This window comes from Triturus cristatus, chromosome 5_1 (genome assembly GCF_964204655.1).
Source record: "Triturus cristatus chromosome 5_1, aTriCri1.1, whole genome shotgun sequence".
Classification (NCBI taxonomy): Eukaryota; Metazoa; Chordata; class Amphibia; order Caudata; family Salamandridae; genus Triturus; species Triturus cristatus.
In genome coordinates, this window is record NC_140587.1 from 80,857,680 (window position 1) to 80,879,779 (window position 22,100).

Here is a 22,100-nt window from a genome sequence, read left to right on the forward strand (position 1 = left end):
CCATACGGTTTCGATTCTGGGTATGTCATCTACATTGGCCACAAGCATGATGGAGTATAGATCCTTTATAGACGTCTGTTTATAAACCAAATGCTCTAACACCTGTATTCTGCTCATGTTGACAACCTGTGACACTACAGGTCTGATTGTCTCCCTAATTTGGGCATATTTAAAAAAAAGAGCTGGATTCCACCCCATATCTCTCCTGGAGTTCTGTGAATGAAATGACCCCATTCATATCGAGCATGTCTCCTAAACTATTAAATCATGCCTGTTCCCATCTTTTTCCCATTACATCATAGAATGGAGCAGGAAAAATTGGTGACCGCCACAAGGATATGTATATTTGTATCTTTGGGATTTCTGAATGTTTACACACTTTGTTCCAAACATTCCAGGCCGCTCTAAGAGGCTTAAACCGTGTTTTTTTTAAATCGCTCCCCTCCAGCTGCCTCAAAAGGATCCCTGGTGCTGCACCACCAATGGCCAATTCGAAGATAGATGGAGGGGTTTCATCCTGCCCTTACAGGGTTGTTTCTACCTTGTATTAAAACAATATGCCCATTTGTTGCAACATTATGGCCCAATAATAATATAGAAGGTTAGGAACTGCCAACCCCCCATCTTGCGGTAATGTCATATATGTCAAGGATCTCCGGATCTTTCTATAGTTCCATATAAATTGTGAAAACATCCCATTTATATTCTTTAAAAAAGTATTTGCAGGTTCCAGTGGGATACATCGGAGTAAGTAAAAGATCTTAGGGAACATCGTCATTTTTTTCACTTTGCTTCTTCCTATAATAGGTAAATGTAAATTGTCTATTCTCCTTAGATCTCTACCTATCTTCTCTATAAGAGGTGCCGCATTGATATCCCATATGGAAACAACCTCAGCCAAAATATCTATCCCGCGGTAGGTAGCGGCCTCAGTCTTACGTGGATCCTGACCATATTTTTGGTGCACACTATCCTGGTCTTATCTGTATTCAAACCATACCCAGACTCTCTGCCAAATTCTAAGGCCAACTCTTCAATCCTTACCAATGCGACTATTTGGTCAGGGGTGATGACAGCTATATCGTCAGCATATACTAACACCTTGGTTTTAAACCCCCTGACCACAAAAGGTGTGATATCTTGATCTTGTAAGATTGCATTTATAAAGGGGTTGATATATAATGCGAAGAGGATTGGAGAACAAGGGCAGCCCTGTCTTGTTCCACAGGCTATCAGAATCTTTTCTGTTTCCCTACCCATCAATTGAATCCTTGCAGAGGATTGTATATGCATAGCTTTTATAGCTGTTAATATACATGGACCAAAACCCTTATTTCGAAGATTGTCCCAAAGGTATGCCCATTCACCCTGATCGAAAGCTTTTTGTGCATCGAGCAAAATAAGGACATCTGCTCCCCTGAAGCTTCCGCTATATCAAACAATGATATTGCACGGCGAATGTGATCCGTGGTCCCTCTCCCCGTTATAAAGCAGTGTTGCCATGGACTTACCAATGGGGTGATAATTTTAGCCAGTCTACATGCAATCATTTTGGAATATAACTTTTTGTCTGCATTTATCAGGGTTATAGGTCTATATGAAGACGGGTCATCTGCCATTTTCCCTTTCTTTAGAAAGAGGATGATATTAGTCTCTTGCCAAGACTGAGGCGGGACTCCCTTCTGCTGAACAGCGATAAACCAGTCCAACAGGAGGGGGGCAAGCTCCAACTGTAAAACCTTATAGATTTCCATAGGGATACCATCCGGACCTACTGTCTTTCCTGAAGCCATCCCTTGAAGAGCATCTTTAACTTCCCCTATTTTCATGTATTCCTCTAGTTCCTGCATGATAAGAGGGGAGTTTGCCTCCGTTTCCAGCTGTGTCAACGTCGGTATATTATGCCTGAAACGATACAGCTCCCTATAAAACTCTGCAAAGATTTTAAGAACTTCTTGAGGTTCAGTAGCCACTATCCCGTTCTTCCCTTTGAGCATCGCAATATTATTTGCAGCTGCCCTTTGTCTAAGACGTAATTCCAGATGTTTTCCTGGGGCCTCTCCATACTCATAATTATCACGAGCGTGAGTTTGATATATTTCGACCACGGATTTACAAAAAAAAGCGTTCCTTTTAGCCTTAATCCTTATAGCTTCAAGTCCTAATTGAGTTATCCGCTCCTCTTGTTTTTGCGCGATAGCTCCTGTATGCTCTTCCTCCCATTTGGACAGTTCTTCCATTAATTGTTGCATTTCTATCCTCTGTTGCCTCCTACGGAAACCTACAAAGCTATCAATCTCCCCCTTAACCCTGCCTCTAAAGCATCCCAAACCATTTCTCTCGACGTGCTATACCTGTTTATTTCAAAGTACTGTCGGATCCATTCCCTGATGTGTTCTGTGAACCCTTCGGTAACCAGTAATTTCCTATCTAATGTCCACTTAGTGGTTAACCGATCGAATCCCTGTATCGGTATTTCCAACATTAAGGGTGTCAGGATCCGCCTTCCAGAATCCTCGGGGCTGTGCTGATGCTCAAAAAGGGGTCCACCTCTCAACTGCCCCAAGTCCGGAATACAATTCTACGCGGACTAGTGGAATAGTTAAGCGAGGGAAGGAAAGGGTAGGAACAGCAGGGAGGAAGACCTATGGATGACACAAAAGGGAAACACAGTAAACGCTCAGTATTTGATGCAAGACTACAATAGAACAGGAGAACTCTCTAGGTGGTTATTCCGAGGTACATGTAATAACACTCTACCTGTAAAGGAATCAAAGGAAGGTTTCTACCAGAAGAGAGGAGAGGGTGATTGCTGATTTCCAACATGAGACGCTGCACAGAGGAGAAAACATTTATCAGTATATATATAAAGAGACGTCACACACAGTCCTCTCGGTTGTTAATGTAACACACTTTGTTTTGTGCTCCACCTACCCTGATCATGTGTGGAATAGTCCCCAAAGCAACAGAGGAACCTCCAAACGCCCTCTATCTCTCTCTCTCTCTCTCTCTCTCCTAGGAAAATGGTTTAAAGAAACAGACCACACGGGAATCAAAACCAAATCTGATGTGCATGAAGCCATCTGCACTTAAATGTCACAAGATTTCCCCCTGGAAGAGTTCAGTAATCTTATGGTCGTGATACATGAGCAAGGGGAGTACAACGTGTGGCAGGCCAGGTTCGGAGATCCTCTACTGCAGACAGTAAATAAAGTTCACCCCTTGAATCCGGACCTACTGATCAACATGAACAGGTTCACTCCCTGCATGAGATCACAGACGTCTCTGGTCTCGCCAACAGGGAAGGAACCAAGAAGGAGTGTGGCGCTGTTACATCACAAGCGTCGCACCTCTTTAGGAATTTTGGCTGCTTACAAGCAAATTAAATAGGTTCTGTAATGACCAAGCCTGTTCGGAAGAACACTGAGCAATACTCCTCTCAAGATCCTCTGCAAGAAAACAGCCGGCATGCAGTTTTCTCCAACAGAGTAACAAAGCCCACGACCAAGCTGGAAACGCCGCCTTCCAGCGTGCGTTAACACAGTAATATGAGGCAAAAGAGGAGCAAGGTGCAGGGAGGCACCCTTACCGCCTTGAACAGCTCCGGTCACCGACAATCACCACAGCCGCAGGTACTCGGAATCATCGGCCGCGTCCCAAGTGCTTGACACTCCTATATCCGGTGACGATGAGCGCCAGCGTCTCGCGAGCGTGCTCCCGCTGCGGATGCTGGGAAGTGTAGTTTTCGGGAGGGACTTCCTGTTTCTCCTCGGGATCGCGTAGTCAGTGTTTACCGGACTAAGGATCCTGACAGTACATCCCCCTCCTGCTACACACTGACTACCAGCAGGTTTATCCGGGTGCCTCCTGTGGAACGCCGAAACCAACCGGGCGGCATGCACCGCCTCCGCCGGTTCCCATGAGTCCTCCTCAGGACCATATCCCTTCCACGATACCAGATACCATAGCTTGCGACGAACCACTTTGGAATCCAAAATACCCTTTACTTCGTATTCCGGGTCTTCTTGAACCCAAATGGGTATAGGTTGTTTCTTTACCGGGCTATAAGAGGGTTTTAGGAGGGAGACATGGCAAACGGGATGGATACGAAGACTGGATGGCAGCTGAAGCTTTACTGCCACAGGATTAATGTGTTTGATAACCTGATATGGGCCTATGTATTTAGGACTAAATGCGCTGTACTTTTTAAACCTGATGTTTTTGGTAGACAGCCATACCCGCTCCACCTTTGAGTATGTGGGGCCTGGTCTCCTATGCTTGTCTGCCTGGGTTTTATACCGGATCTTGGCACGGAGTAGGTTGTTTCGTGTCTTACGAAGGGTTGAGCGGAGCTGCTGCAACTGTTTCTGCACCTCTGGTACCTTGGTATTTTGTATGGGGAGTGTTAGCGGGCTGAAGCGTGGATGATACCCATATGTGCTATAGAAGGGTGAATGTTGCGTGGATGCATGTGTGGCACTGTTGTACGCTATTTCCGCCACCCATAACCATTCCACCCAAGCTTCTGTATGACTGTTGATGTAACACCTAAGGTACTGTTTTAGCGTTTGGTTCACAAGCTCGGTCTGGCCGTCGGTTTGTGGGTGAAAACTGGTGGACAAAGAGGATGTGATCTGTAGTCCAGAACACCAGGTTTTCCAAAAGAGGGCGGTGAATTGGGCGCCTCTGTCCGAAACAATCACATTGGGAAGTCCATGTAGCCGTACAACGTTGGTCAATAACAAACGTGCCAAGAGGCTTGCGGAGGGTACCTGTTTGCAGGCGATGAAATGACCCATCTTTGTTAGGTAGTCGATCACGACTATCATAGCCGTACAACCTTGATCCTTGGGCAGTCCCACGATGAAGTCCATGGAAAACCTCTCTCACGGTGTTTCTGGTGTGGGTAAGGGGTGGAGAAGGCCTTGGGTTTTGTTGTGGTCAGATTTCATTTGAGCGCACGTGGAACAGCTTTTTACCCATGACGCTACGTTGGGACGAATCGTGGGCCACCAGAACTGACGTAATACCCTCTCTACCGTTTTCTTTCCCCCTCCATGTCCTGCACAGGGGAGCTCATGACACCATTGAAAAACGGTTTTTCGTAGCTCTTTTGTAGGGATCAATAGCTGTTGGTTCTTTAACGGTAAACCCTGTCTCCACTGCCATTCGGGGTGGTGTTTCATCCAACTTCTCCATGCAAAGGAACGCATCCCTTGTCTCACTTTCTGCAGAAATCCTTCTGTGGTGGTGACACCAAGGACTTGATTAGCGTTCAGAATAGCCCGTTCTGTCTCTATTGACGGACGCACTGGGCTTTCTTGTCGAGTAAGAGCGTCCGCTTTTCGGTTTTCCTTACCAGGTCAGGATGTCACCATAAAGTGGTATTCAGCGAAGAACTGCATCCACCGGAGCTGACGCGGAGTAAGATGCCTTGCGGCTCGCATGAACTGCAGATTGCGGAGGTCAGAATACACTGTCACTTGATGAGCTGCTCCCAACAGCCAGTGTCTCCATTCCAAAAAAGCGTCTCTTATGGCAAGCAGCTCTTTTTCGGCTACGGTGTAGTTTTGTTCGGCGGGGTTGAGCTTCCTGGACATATAGGCGATGGGGTGTAAATGACCCGTTGTTTCATGTCGTTGAGACAGCACTGCCCCAACCACAATATCGGAAGCGTCAGCTTCCACAATGAAGGGTAATTCTGGTTTGGCATGTGTGAGGACCGGTGCGGATGTAAAGGCTCTTTTGAGACTTTCAAAAGCCGTCTGGGTTTCTGCTGACCAAAGAAAGGGAATCTTTTTTCTTGTCAATCTGGACAGAGGGGACACCATGTCAGAGAACTGTTGAATGAACCACCTGTAGAAGTTGGCGAATCCCAGGAACCTCTGTATGTCCTTAACGTTCTGTGGGCGAGGCCATTCGATTATGGCCTTGACTTTCCTCTCTGCCATCTCTTGTCCTGTAGGAGTAAGCATGACCCCCAAGAATTCGACTGTAGTGACGTGGAATTCGCATTTGCTTAACTTACAGAATAGCTTATGGTTTCGCAATGCCTGAAGCACTTGACGTACATGGGTAACATGTTCCTCTTCGGTGGAAGAAAAGATCACAATATCGTCAATGTAGACTACGACGAAGTAGTCTAAAAACTCTCTCAAAACATCATTGAGAATGAACTGGAAAGCCGCCGGGGCGTTGCACAGTCCAAACGGCATAACCAAATACTCGAACAATCCGAACCGTGTCTTAAAGGCCATTATCCATTCATCGCCTTCCCGCATCCGGACCAGGTGGTATGCCCCCCGGAGATCCAACTTGGTGTATATGTTGGCGGACGTGACTAGTTCTAGGAGTACCGGAATCAAGGGTAGGGGGATAACGGTTTTTAATGGTGATGAGGTTCAATGCCCGGAAGTCAATACAACACCTCAATTCACCATTGGCTTTCGGTATAAAGAAAAGAGGTGACGCGGCCGGAGAGCGGGAAGGACGAATGAAACCCAAAGCAAGGTATTTATCCAGGTATTGTCGGAGGTGTTGGGTTTCTGGTGCTGAGAGCGCGTAAATTCTGCTGCAATGAACTGCCGCTCCTGGAACCAGGTCTATCCGACAATCATAGACCCGATGAGGTGGGAGTTCTTCCGCCTTGGTGTTTCTGAATACATCGGTATATTCCGCATACGTTTTCGGTAGGACCACATCTTTTTCAGCCGCTGTGGTGACGTGGTGTCGGAGGGTCAACGCCTGGGATGAGCTCATGAGTGGCTGGATACACTGGTTTTGGCAATAGGCGGATTGCATATGTAACATTCTATTGGTCCATTCTATGGTTGGTTCATGCTTTTGCAGCCAAGGGAGGCCCAGAATAACTCCATATAGAGGGGCCTGAATTATGTTGAACGCCAATTTCTCCTGGTGGTATCCGTCATACGTCATGACATATTCGGGGGTGGTATAGCGGATGGGTCCAGAGTACAACTCCTTGCCATCCACAGCGTATACTCGTTCAGGGGTCGTTTTGTGGAGGAACTGTACCCCCAGTCTCAGTGCTTCCTCTTGGTCCATAAAACATTCCGTCGCTCCGGAATCTACCATCATCTGGACTCGCTTCTTCTCTTGATTGATTTCCAGGGTGAATGGGATACGAAGTGCACTGAGTTGGTAGAGACGTGGTGGTTTATTGAAGGGATGACGCATCCTCTTGTTGGTACCCCTTCTGTTACCCTCAAGCTCTGGAGTTTTCCGTCTCGTTCCCAGCCCCTATAGTAGCCACTTGTCCGGGTCTCGGTCGCCCATACTTGGGTTTGACGGGGCACTCCCTGAGATAATGCCCCTTTTTTCTGCAATATAGGCACAAGCCCTGTTTCCGGCGGTGGTCTCTTTCACTGAGCGTCAACGATGCTCTGACGGCCCCAATATCCATGGGTTCAGGCTTGGAGCTTCAGTTTTCGGAGGAACGAGCACGTTCTCCTTGGGGTTGGAACCGGTCCCTTTGTTTGAGATCCCCTCGTCGTTCCTTCAGACGGTGATCCACCTTAAGGTTAAGTCGATGAGGGCTGCACACATTTGAGGTTGGGGGTCTATTTGGGCGAGAACGTCCTTTAGCTCGTCTCTGAGCCCTTGATAATAAATGGCGGCCTGCTTGGACTCGGGCCAGTCCGTTTCGGCCACGAGCCGACGAAAGTTATTCAGGTAACTGATCAGATCCGACTTCCCTTGCCTCAGTTCCAGTAAGTCCTTATCAGCTGAGAAGGTTTCCGCCCGACGATCGAATGTCTTCTAAAAGGTTTCCCTGAATGCCTCCCAGTCGTAAAGCAATGGGTCGTCATGTCTGACGATGGGGATGGACCATTGTGCTGCCTCGCCTGCCAAGTAAGAAATCACAAAAGCCACCCTTGCCTGGTTGGTTGCAAACAACTTAGGTTTACAAGTGAAGTGTAGTAGTGCTTGTGTCATGAATACTTGGACCTTATTTATATCCCCATAAAATCGCTCTGGCGGAGACAGCGGGATCTGCGTGGGCATCTCTACCACAACTGAAGGGGGAGCGGGATGAAGAGACCCCCCTATGTCAAAAGGGTTTCTCTGCATGGATTCTACTCTAGCCTGTAGAACAGCGGTCTCTCGACGAGAGGCCGCGAGATCCGTTTGAACCACCGCCAAAGCGGCCATGACATCCTCCAAGGTGGCCATATTTGATACCAGCACAGTCGAGAGGACGAGCAATTCGTGGGCCGATGATTCTGTCAGGATCCGCCTTCCAGAATCCTCGGGGCTGTGCTGATGCTCAAAAAGGGGTCCACCTCTCAACTGCCCCATGTCCGGAATACAATTCTACGCGGACTAGTGGGATAGTTAAGCGAGGGAAGGAAAGGGTAGGAACAGCAGGGAGGGAGACCTATGGATGACACAAAAGGGAAACATAGTAAACGCTCAGTATTTGATGCAAGACTACAATAGAACAGGAGAACTCTCTAGGTGGTTATTCCGAGGTACATGTAATAACACTCTACCTGTAAAGGAATCAAAGGGAGGTTTTCACCAGAAGAGAGGAGAGGGTGATTGCTGATTTCCAACATGAAACGCTGCACAGAGGAGAAAACATTTATCAGTATATATATATATAGAGACGTCACACACAGTCCTCTCGGTTGTTAATGTAACACACTTTGTTTTGTGCTCCACCTACCCTGATCATGTGTGGAATAGCCCCCAAACCAACAGAGGAACCTCCAAACGCCCTCTATCTCTCTCTCTCTCTCCTAGGAAAATGGTATAAAGAAACAGACCACACGTGAATCAAAACCAAATCTGATGTGCATGAAGCCATCTGCACTTAAATGTCACAAGATTTTCCCCTGGAGGAGTTCAGTAATCTTATGGTCGTGATACATGAGCAAGGGGAGTACAACGTGTGGCAGGCCAGGTTCGGAAAACCTCTACTGCAGACAGTAAATAAAGTTCACCCCTTGAATCCGGACCTACTGGTCAACATGAACAGGTTCACTCCCTGCATGAGATCACAGACGTCTCTGGTCTCGCCAACAGGGAAGGAACCAAGAAGGAGTGTGGCGCTGTTACATCACAAGCGTCGCACCTCTTTAGGAATTTTGGCTGCTTACAAGCAAATGAAATAGGTTCTGTAATGACCCAGCCTGTTCGGAAGAACACTGAGCAATACTCCTCTCAAGATTCTCTGCAAGAAAACAGCCGGCATGCAGTTTTCCCCAACAGAGTAACAAAGCCCACGACCAAGCCGGAAACGCCGCCTCCCAGTGTGCGTTAACACAGTAATATGAGGCAAAAGAGGAGCAAGGTGCAGGGAGGCACCCTTACCGCCTTGAACAGCTCCGGTCACCGACGCTCACCACAACCGCAGGTCCTCGGAATCATCGGCCGCGTCCCGAGTGCTTGACACTCCTATATCCGGTGACGATGAGCGCCAGAGTCTCGCGAGCGTGCTGCCGCTGCGGACGCTGGGAAGTGCAGTTTTCGGGAGGGACTTCCTGTTTCTCCTCGGGATCGCGTAGTCAGTGTTTACCGGACTACGGATCCTAACAAAGGGATTGTGATCCGACAATACCTCAGGTAATATCCTGAATATTAGTACCCTATATAAGAGAGGTGGAGATATAAAAGTAATCCAATCTGACATATTTGTTGATATATCTTAGCATCTGGCAGCCTGTTATGTTGTCTTAGCAACAGAGTCTGCATTCTTCTAGAGTATACATGGTAATAGGATTGTGAGCATGCCAGGAGAGAAGTGCTGGCGGTTGCAGGCAGAGGATGTATCTTGGGGTTGTTCCTACTAACTTACAATAAAACTTCCTTAAATTAATCAAGTCTGCTCGTATAAAGATCGCCAAAGGAAGACAGGGAGGGTTCCTCAGGAGGGTGGAGGGGTGGTTGGGGGGCACGGGCAGCAGGGGCAAAAATAGGAAAAAATGTATCCTCACACAACTGTGGAGAAAAGAGAAATTCAATGACCGTATGGGAGCCAATCTTAGTCTATCCAAGGTAACCCAAAGATGAATAGTATCTTCAACAAAATTAAGATAAATAGTTGGAATGTTAATGGGTTGAGGGATATGAGAAAGATGTCTAGAGTGGGTGAATTTTTGAGTAATTCTAAGGCTCATATATGTCTTCTTGAAGAAACCCATTTAGAGGCAGAGGCGTGTAAATTAGGGTTCAGCAAATTTAGGTGGGTACAAGATATTCTCTGCTCTGAACAAAAAGGTAGCACCAGGGGAGTCACAATTGTAATTGCAAACAATGCTGGGATTAAAATAGAGAAGGTTGAGACAGATCAATCTGGGAGGTGGCTGGTAGCTTCATTGCTAGTAGGGAGCTCCCCATTTGTGTGCGTAGTTTATTATGGGCCTAATAAAGATAATCAAGCTGCTCTCTTAAAAGTAAAAGCAAGCCTCTCCAATATGGCAGCACCCATTATTTTAGGGGGAGATTTTAATTTGATCCTAGACGAATTTTTAGATCGCACCTCTAGGGTTAAATATGTCCCTCCCCGCAAATCACATTTGGAATTGAGGAATATTATTAAAGAGTTAAATCTGATTGACATCTGGAGAGCAAAGAATGGTTCTAAAAAGGATTTTTCCTTTTATAGTCGGAAGTACAGACACCATTCCAGAATTGATTTTTTTTTATTAGACCAGTCTCTTTTGTCAGCAGTAGATTCCATCTCCTATGCTCCAGCCTTACTCTCTGATCATTCTACGGTGGAGCTGGTGGTTAATTTTAAGCAAAAAGAGTGTCAGAGAAGGTGGACCCTGGATAGACCCTTATTATTAAAGGAGGAGGTTAAGTTAGACCTAGTAAACCAGGCAGAAGAATACTTTAAATACAACTCCGGCACTACAACTGATCAGGTGGTCTGGGAGGCATTTAAGGCCTTTTTTAGAGGATCATTAAGTACACTAATGATAAGGAGAAGCCTTCTTAGGAGGAGGTCGGAAGAGGAGTGCCTCTCTAAGATTAAGCAGAAAGAACAAGAGAATTTCAAGCTAGTTTGGATAAGATCCTAAAAGATAGGTGGGATGCCAGTAAGCTCCAAAACTTTTCGCATGGTGAAAGATGTGGCTCTTTTTTTAGCCTGGAAAATCAGGACAGATAAGGTAAGAAATTAAATCAAAAGCCTATCTCAGAGCAGTACAGGAGCTACCACACATGATGATGACCAAATTAGGGAGGAGGCGAGAATATATATGCAAAATCTATATAAAGAAAATACTCGCTTCGTACCTCAAAGAGCTAAAGATTGGCTGAATCAGTTAGGACTGCCCCAGATATCTATGGCGGATAGAGCCTCCCTATGTTCGGGCATTAAAGAAGGTGAAGTCAAAACACAGATTAAGAAAATGGCCAAAGGGAAGGCTGCTGGCCCAGATGGGCTCCCAATAGAGCTATATTTGGTAGTCCTTGAAAAGGTTGTTCCAGTCTGTTTAACAGAATTTACTTATCAGGTGAGATCGTTCCAAAATCATGGTCTGAAGCCACAGTTACCCTCATCCTTAAGCCCAACAAAGATCCGTTAAAAATTGAGTCATATAGACCCATATCTCTGTTAAATACGGATTATAAAATCTTTGCAGGGGTTTTGGCCACTAGAATGGCTAGAATCATTAAAACAGTAGTACACCCAGATCAGAGGGGCTTTATTCCAGATAGACAGTTGAACGAATTAACATTTCAAGTTATTGCAGCAATAGATGTGGCAACTGATAAGAAGCTTCCACTGACTTTAGTGGCTATCGATGCCGCTAAGGCTTTTGACCAGGTGAAATGGTCATATCTATGGGAAGCTCTATCTGGGTTTGGTTTTCCCAATAACCTAATTTCAGCTGTAAGGTCCCTTTATTCATGCCCTCGGGCAAGAATACTAGTTAATGGAGCCTTAATGGACTGGGTCACAATTGCTAGAGGCACCCGGCAAGGGTGCCCCCTCTCACCCCTTTTGTTTAATCTTTATATTGAACCTTTTGTTTGTCAACTTAGGTCTGACCCACTGATTAAATCCTTCAAAATTGCAGATCTTGAGTTAAAACTTGCCCTGTACGCAGACGATCTGCTTATGTTTACATCTAATCCAGTTATAGCCATCCCTAGATTAGTAGATCAGGCCGAAGCTTTTGGAGAGGTCTCGGGATATAAAATAAACAAAGATAAGACCGAGAGTATGGAATGGAATCAAGAAGTGGGGACACAAGGGGTCAAGCTCCGGATGAGATACTTGGGGATCCATCTGGCCCAGAAAGTCGGTGATATACCTAAAATCAATCTGGCTAGAGTCTCTAAGGATGTCTGCGGTCTGCTACAGAGATGGTCTAGCCTCCCTTTAAACATCTTTGGAAGGGTTAATTTGATCAAAATGTTCATTCTACCAAAAATAACTTTCTTATTCAACTCAATCCCACTATCTTTTATGACATCAGACATTGCGAAACTACAGGGAAAAATTGGGTCATTTATATGGAATAGTAAGTCTTCCAGAATTTCCTGGAAAAAGCTCCAGAGAAGTCTATACATGGGCGGCCTAGCTCTCCCAGACCTACTTACTTACTGTCACTCATTTCACTTTAAAAATTTTAGAACAATGGCCAATAAGAGGGATGTGTCATCATTGGGTCTATTATTTCAGGCTCTGCTGCATGACATCCCCCAGGGTCAAGAGTTTTTTCTTTTTAAATTTGGGGATCCAAAGTTTTATAAAAAGGTTAGGCTAAAGATTCTGGGTGCTGCCTTGAGGAACTGGCTATATATCAGGAAAATCTCAAAATCCCTTACTATGCACCCCAGGTCCCGATTTGGGATTCACCCGGTACCCCTGACTGCCTCAAAGACCAATTATCCCGGCCCTTAATAATGGCAGGCATATCTTGCTTTGGTGATCTGCAGAAGGACTCGCAGCTCCTGAGCTGGGAGTCCCTATCGGGGTTGACAGGAGGCACACTTACTAGATTTAAGTATTATCAGCTGTCAGGATGGTGGGCAACAAAATCTTGGGACTTTGAATTAAATCTTAAATTCGATTCAGTCTCTAGGAGGGGGGCATGGAAACGGGAGGTTTCTTTTTGGTATTGGGCCCTTTTAGAAACTGAAGGGATGACCGAATCCGAACTCCGAAAACTCTGGGGCAATGACATCATTCTCAAATCCAATGAATTCAAGAGTATTTGGAGGGATTCTTTTACTATGCTACAGGCAGTTGTCAAACCCGCAGCACTGAAAAGAAATCATTTATATACTACATATAGGGTATATTTAACACCTAGAAAACTAGCTAAGGTCACCGGTCTGGAATACCACTGTCCTAGGTGTAAGTATCCTGCTGCAGACGACCTCCATATGTTCATGGATTGCCCGCAGATTTCTAATTATTGGGTTGAGATACAGGAATTTTTGGAGGATGTGTTATCTCAACAAGTGGAGATCTCCCCTGAGACTATCTTTTTTGGTCTTACGACAAACTATAATCCTAACGATCTAGTTTCTAAATTTATTTTTTATATCATTATTCTGGCAAGGCGTGAGATATGCAGGGCATGGAAAAATGTAAATCCCCCAACTTTCATGGAATGTTTGAAATATATAATTCTTACCAGTGAATCGGATATGGCCTGTGACAGTACAAGCCACAATAAGATCTGGGCTGCCTTGGTGGCATGGCGAAATAGGTAAATGGTAGTCCTATGATTTTGCCCGGGCACTGTTGGTCCTCAATCTCCTTAATAACACTGGGCTCCAACAGTAGTGTGATCTGGAGAGGACCGGGAAGACAGTATTAGCTTGTGGGTTTCGTTTCCCTCCCTACTCTCAGTACGGGCCCTTGAGACGGGGTTGGAACAGGTTGGCCGCTTGAGAGAGGGGGTATTCTGTTTCCTATAAAGAATGCCCTCCACGGTGTATGAGGACAAAAAGAAAAAAAAAAGTCTGCTCGTCTTAAAAGTGGCGACGAGTGTGGGATATACGTCTTTTAAAGCAGACTGAACCAAGAAGAATTTGTGAACCACCAACCCCCAGATGAACTGAAGGCAACAGATTGATTGGCATCGCGTTCCCTGCTACCGGGTTTTCGAGGACGTCTTAAGGGTGAGAACGTCTTCGAATGAGAATGGAATTGCCGTGCTTTATAGAACTATAGACTGGCTTGCACCTGTGAAGTGTTGAACATTGTGCGTGTTGAGAAGAAGGAAGTTGGCCCCAACAAGGCAACTCTGTAGTGCTTCACTGTGAATCAATGGGAGAGTGAATAAATAGTGAAAGCGATATGCTGCAAACACAAATCTAATTAAATTGACGAGTTACGCAGGAAACATATGGTTTTAACAATGCGCCTTGAGGTCGAAACTGTATATACTGGGCTGTGGAGGACACGTTGAGGAGCTGCGCCTTGGTTTTGGACGACAGTGTTCACTCTTTGAATCTCAACGCAGGGTCATTTGTGAACATATGTGGGTTTTTTTTCGGAGGAAGTGTATACGTTTTGGGATGCACAGTGATTGACATCGCGCTCGCTGTTTCACGGGGGAAGCCGAAGATCCGTTGTCAGCCAAATCACGAAAGCATTACCATTTAAAACATAATTGTGAATGTTACTCGTGCTCACCTTCGAGCGTAATTGTTTAGCCACGATCTTGAATTGCTGCCATGGATACACATCGCGAGGGATCAGCTTAGTTGTTTGTTCCTCGTTCCCTGCGTCTGATTCACGCAATGCAGTATGGGAGCGGCAACGCGTCATGACGTATGAGTCATCGAATGCTCGGTGATCACAACACCAGGTTGCCATAACAACCAGCTTACACGCTGCAGCGAGTTCACGGAGGAAAGACTTGGTGAAAAAGGACAAAAAAAAAAAAAAACTGTCTACACTGCCTACTACAGCTTGAAGGAAGGTACTACTTGTGAACTACAGAAGACGACGGTGACTACGTCAATTTTGTTAGTTTGTTGTTTTATTAACCATATTACATTATTTAACTTTCAGATACTCTTACAAAAGTACACATATACCTAAGAATACTACATACATGTAAAATATAGATTATAGATTGACCACGTAATCAAGTTGCTTGTTATTATAATATCAACACAAGCAATATGGATATATCATCTATTGTAGCTCCACCAAAATATTTACAAAACCCCGGAGAACCCACTTTACCTTGGGCGGATTGGATAGAATCCTTTGAAACTTACCTAGAAGCTATTGGCGGGGAGGATTTCCTAGCGTCCCGAAAAGTGGCAATATTAAAACATAATTTAGGTATAGAAGGTAGGAAAGTTTTAAAAACACTACCCATTGGTACAATTCCAAGACAAATAGTTATTGATGAGAAAACCAATGATGACGAAAATAAAGACGAAAATGATGTAACAGAAATACAGTACGAGGAAACAAGTCTCAGTGATGAATATATTAACGTAAAAAATGCATTATAAGAACATTTTGGAGAAAAAAAACAGCATAGTAGTAGAAAGGCACAGGTTCTTTTCTCGATCTCAACAACCGGGAGAAACTGTAGAACAATATATTTCTGTCTTAAGGACACTTGCAGCTACATGTAAATTTAGAGATCTTCACGAAGAAATTATAAGGGATCAATTCATAAATAGAACCAGTAACGCAAAAATTCAAGAGAGACTATTAGATATGAATAACCCGACCCTTAAAAAAACTATAGAAACAGCAAGAAGAATTGAAAACACTTCCAAATATGTTAAGGAATTAAGTTCAGATAAATCGGGCACAGCAAAAGTGTGTGTGGTAGAAAAAAAAAACCAACAACAAAGTAATAAGAAAGAAAACAATAGTAGTAAAACACACATTATTCAAAAATATAACAAAGTATGTTACAGATGTGGTAGCACAAGACACACCGCAGAGTCTGAAAAATGCTATGCAGTCAAAGAGAAATGTTATACATGCAAAAAAGTGGGTCATTTAGCACGTATGTGTAAAGCAGGATCTGTATTCAACTCAAAATGGAAGCACCCTGTGAACACTATAGATGAAAATGTTGAGAATGATAGTTCTGGGAACGAAGGAGAGGTAGAAATAATGGTCATTTGTGACAATGTTATAAATGAAGTATCTGAAACTTACAATCCGCCCAAATGCGATTTAGGAATTGATGGCACCAGAATAACCGTGTGGGCGGATTCGTGCTCTCCATACACTATTATAGATAAAAACGCATGGGAGAAAGTAGGAAGTCATGAATTAAAAATTCCTGATGTTGAACCAGTAGGATACTGTGGAGTTAGACTTCCACTGTTAGGTTATTTTGAATGTACTTTATCTCACAAAGGTAGGACAGCCACTAGTAAAGTATATGTGGTGGAAAGGGGAAGAGCATTGTTGGGGTGGTGCGAACAAAAAAAATTGGGAATCACATTAAATCCCAACCACCCACAACAAATTTTAACCACTGAGGATGCTGAAATTATCAAATGGTGTACTAAATTTCCAAAATTGTTTAGTGAGAATTTAGGTTGTTTACAAAAATTTTAACACCACATTATACTTAAAGCACACAATGTACCATGTGTTCATAAAGTAAGGAGTGTACCCTTCACCTTGAGAGAAAAACTAAAATTAGAATTACAAAGATTATGTGAGGCCCAGGTTATTGAACCAATAGAGTCATCGGAATGGCTTAGTCCAATAGTTTTGGCGCAGAAACCGGATGGAAATTTGCGCATGTGTATTGATTTGAGGGATTTAAATCTCAATATCCTTATTGATCGATACCCATTACCTCATATAAACGAAATGGTGTCTTCGGTAAACAATGCAACATACTTTTCATTGATTGACTTATCTAATGCATATCATCAGATTAAATTAAATCCACCTTCTAAACACCTCACGTCTTTTATCACACAGGAGAGGGCTTCCCAATTCATAAGAATGCCATTTGGATTAGCATCTGCATCAGCGGTTTTTCAGAGGGTAATGTCAAAAATTTTGACAGGACTACATAGAGTATTGGTGTTTCAGGATGATGTGCTAGTCTGGGGTGCCAATCGTTCAGAACATGATACGACATTAACTAAAACTTTAGAGAAGTTGCAACAAGCAGGTCTAACAGTAGGAATTAAAAAGTGCAAATTCGGTGTCCAAGAAATTGAATACTTGGGACATACTCTATCCAGAGATGGAGTCAAGCCGAAGAAGAAATTACTAGATGCGATCACAAACGCACCACCACCTCAAGACAAAGATCAATTACGTTCCTTTCTGGGTCTTGCGGAATTTTATTCCAAATTTGTCCGTCACTTTGCTGACAAAGTCCACAGAATCAGACTATTAATGAAGAAGGGAACAAAATTTAATTGGACAGATGAATGTCAAAACGATTTTACTTTTTTCAAAGAACAAATCGTTAAGTCAGTTCATTTGAAACCATTCAATCCCTCACATCAAAGTATGATAGTAGTAGACGCGAGTGCTTATGGACTAGGTGCTGTCCTCATGCAAAAACACTTGGATCAAGAACGGGTAGTAGCATTCGCATCACACACTTTGAAAGGAGCAGAAGCTACTTACTCTGTAATTGAGAAAGAAGCACTTGCATGTTGGTGGGGTGTAACATATTTTAGAAACTACATATGGGGCACGCGTTTTGAGATCAGATCTGACCACAAACCACTCATAGAGTTGTTTACTACCAAGGGAGCTGCAAAGGCAACTCCCAGGATAGCCAAGTGGTTATACAGATTGCAAGGATATGATTTTTCCCTACAATATGTACCAGGGAATCGTAATGTCAATGCTGACTGCCTTTCACGATTACCATTAGAATGTGATGGCAATGACATAGACTCCAATGATGACTGTGTGGTGGCAAAGGTTGTTGGATCATGTAAAGGAGCTATATCTTGCGACGAATGGAAGGAAGCCATAACCAATGATAACACCTTTTCAGAATTAATGGTTGAATTATCAAACCCATCTGTTCCCGATGCTATACTTAAGAAAAAATGTGGAGAGTTTTGGACGGTATGGACAGAACTCTCTATGGTGGAAGGAGTACTACGTAGGAACGGCAGATTGGTAGTTCCGGGAAGCTTACAGAATAGATTACTCAAATTACTACATGAAGGTCATAGTGGCATGTCTGGAATGAAGAGGAAGGCTAGAGAAACATTTTGGTGTCCTGGTATGGACAGGAATATAGAGGACTACGTATGGGACTGCATGGAGTGCATGTGTAGTGACAAAACCCACAGGGTAGAGGAGTCACCTATTGCCTCAACGCACTTTCCCAGCAGACCATGGGAAAGGGTCGCAATGGACATTTGTGGTCCATTTTGATCCAAGGGAATTACTAACAAATTTGCATTAGTACTAATTGACTACTATTCTAAATGGCCAGAGGTGGCATTTACGAGTGACATTAAAGCATGCAACATTATAGAATTCTGCGACCAGATATTTCGCAGAGAAGGATGTCCGGATAGATTAATCACGGACAATGGGCCACAATTAGTATCAAATGAATTCAACTCATATCTTGACAATATGGGCATCATTCATCACACTACAGCTGTTTACAATCCGAGAGAAAATGGTCTTGTAGAAAGATTTAACAGGGTGTTGAAAGAATGCATACAATTAGCTGAGGAAAGTGGTGGAGATTGTAAGGAGGCAGTAAAAGAAATGTTGTGGAACTACCGTACCACACCTCACTCAGTAACGAATGAATCACCTTTCAAACTTCTTAAAGGTAGACAACCAGGCACAAAGGTTTACGCCAGGATGGATGTTTAAGGGGTTCTCACGACCTGTGTGCACAAGGAGTTTGGAATGCAGAGTAATGAAACAACAAGATAAGTATGTGCAAAGGCACAATGAAAAACTAAAAAGAAATGTGCGTAATTTTACCATTGGTGACTGGGTAAGGACATAGTGTGGGGCCACAAAGGAGGGGCTTATCAAAATGGTCTGTACCAAAACGAATAACCAAGATTTGTGGTAACAGTGTGTGGCTAAGTGATGGCAAAGTGTGGAATACTCGAAGTGTTACTTTATGCAATAAATTGGAAGTAAAAACCTGCTCATCAAAGGATAGTGACAACAATATAATCAAGGGACACGATGAAACATGCAAGGATAAACGTGCCCGGATAACTCCAAGATGGCTTAGTGATTATGTGACTTATTGAGTATTCCTTATCTGTATTAGAATGTATATAATAATTATTTTCTTCATTGTTGTAGTGGTTAATGTGCATATGTTATCTTTTCTATCTTATTGTATTGTAAGGAAAGAAGATGTGTTATATCTTAGCATCTGGCAGCCTGTTATGTTGTCTTAGCAACAGAGTCTGCATTCTTCTAGAGTATCCATGTTAATAGGATTGTGAGCATGCCAGGAGAGGAGTGCTGGCGGTTGCAGGCAGAGGATGTATCTGGGGGTTGTTCCTACTAACTTACAATAAAGACTTCCTTAAATTAATCAAGTCTGCTCGTCTTAAAATTTGTTATGGGGGAATGAATAATATGTGTATCCTTCATCCCCAGGCTTTCTAAGAGACCACATATCAACTAACCCATGACTTGCCACCATGGCTTCTAGTGCCTTAAAAGCCTTTGGCTTCCTTCCTTGATATTTTTTTGAAAATGGGTTATCTGCATCCAAGTGGATATTAAAATCCCCACAGATGATAAGGGGGGGATGGCCAAGCAGCTAGTTCTAACTGAAGCTCTTTCAGTAAATCAGGGTCATCAAAATTTGACCCGAAGATCGTACAGAGTGTTAGTCCCCTTTGTTATTGAAGAGATAGCCCATCGGCCCCATTTGTCAGATAAAGTACGATCGACTTGTGGCATACGATTGGAAACATTAATTGAGACACCTCTAGTCGTGGTGGACTGAGATGAGCAGATCACCTGCGTGAATCCTTGAATCAAATTACGCCCTCTCTTTTGCCATGGAATATGTGTTTCTTGTTGGCAAATGATATCTGTTCCCAAGGTTCGTAATCTCCGATTTGCCTTATCTCTCTTTCCCCTGTCATTTAGGCCCCCAATATTTATAGAACAGATAGACAGTCTACCCATCCCAAAGGTTTTTAAGACCCCAAACTTGATTGTTGTACCATTTCCTCCTAGTCCTTCCTGTCTTACTTCTTAAGATACACTGGTTTATTGCTTTCCTGAGTTTCTCCCTCCTTCCCCCCCACCCTCCCAAGCTCCCCTCCCCACTCCAATTTGAGCACGCCCACCCCGCCAATTCCCTGCCCCCCCACCCCAAACTGTGAAGCAACAGATCTGTCTCGGTCTGTGTTGGATGAGTGGTGGTTCTCCCTAATGGTGGCATATATTTTCCGTATTGGTGACTTTGTTTTCTAGTGCCCCCCCAAGTGAAGCCATTAAACCCTCCTTTTAAAATTGTTTTAAATGAGCTTGAACACATGCATATATGAGATGCAATGGGGACTATCTAAATTTAAACAATATGAAAATTACATCACAAGAGGAGGGTAAACTTACATTACAGACACCATTCTGGGAGAGAACATGTATGAAGCACATTAAATAGTTAGAAGACCTTAGAGCATGGGACAATATTGGTATCTCTCTTTCAGGCTTGGTATGGGAAGATTATTATATTAAAACTGTTCATCACTCTATAATCTGAATGTAAACTAGGTAACACACATGGGCCAATTATGATACCGGTCGAAAAGCCTCCGATCCGCCAGTTGGAAGCTTTCCGACTGCCATTGGAGGTTTTCCGACTGACTCAGTCGGTTTGAGGTTCAACTGCCAAATTACGATGTCGGCGGTCAGAGTGGAAACCGGACGGTCTTTCCGGTGCCAGTCCAACAGGCTCTCGGAGTCTCCCAGCAAGTCAGAGCCTCACCATAATCCCCTATGGATGGCGTTTCTGTCGTTTGGATAACGATGATGGTTTCTGACAGCCTTTCCGTGCTGGCCCTTCTGACACGGAAAGGCTGTCGGAAAGCAACTTTGGGGGCCCCTAGCAGGGTGCCATTGCCACCATGGCCCACGGTTGGTGGCCGAGGGCGTACCTAGGGTGCCCCCTGTAAATCCGACCGACATTGTAATAAGACCCTTAGTTTGATAAATACCTCCTACAATGCTACATCCTTGATGGCAGCTTTTCAAGGGTTTTGATATTACTAGAGTAGAGCCCATTGGAGACGCAGTTATTCATGGGAAAGATTGATTGGGGTGGAATGTCAAAGCTATATTGTTTCCTCAACACTAATTCACCTGCGGATGTATCCATATTGTGAGCAAATTGTGAGACCGCTATAGGTCTATTGGATAAGACAGATTGGAGGAAGGCCCTTCTTGTCCCAAGGAGTTAGCCATTTCTGCAAAACTTAGATATATACAATTAAGTTACTTATATAGGGCGTACTGCACTCCTGAACGTCTATGGAAAGTGGGTAAGTTGTACTTTTTGTCCTATACTAGATGCCATAACGATCTAATTGACTTTGTACACATGACATGCTCCTAAGTAAAGATTAAACGCTTCTGGGAGAGTCATGAGAACATTATCTGCGGATGATCAACTCTTCTCTCAAGGTGCATTTAGCAGGAAATTTGGAGGAAGAGCCCTATTATATGGCTTGAGAATGCCCCAATAAACACAAACAAAATGTGGGGGTCATGGTGGAACTACTTTCACCTGTTTGCAATGTAACCAACAGGGTGGGTAGCTCTGAACACCAAGTGGCCACAAAGTATATAAACATATACATTCAGATCAGAAGATTTTTATACATTGTGTAATTGTCTTAATGACATATATTCTGAATAATATTTCTCAGTTAATGTCTTGAATTTGGTTATAGTTATAACAAATCTTCAAGATGTCTCATAAAAAAGAATATGTTTAGGAAATTTTAGGAAGTTTTGAGACAGGATAGTACGATGATGGTCTGGAAGAGAGTACAGCGTGTCAATATGAGGTGAGTTACAAGAAAGTGACTGGAGAAGGGAGAGGGCAGGGTGTCCTGATGGAGAGAGATGGGGCATGCATATAAAAAAGTGCGAGAGAGGAGGGTATGCGAGAAAGAAAAAGGGAAGTGAG

The 22,100-nt window shown here is 43.8% G+C and overlaps 1 protein-coding gene across 1 annotated transcript in view; it reads left to right on the top strand.

Moving 5' to 3' along the window:
- LOC146830253 (E3 ubiquitin-protein ligase TRIM39-like) overlaps nt 1-22,100 on the top strand; it is a 175,605-nt gene that overhangs the window by 37,954 nt on the left and 115,551 nt on the right. The window lies entirely within an intron of this gene.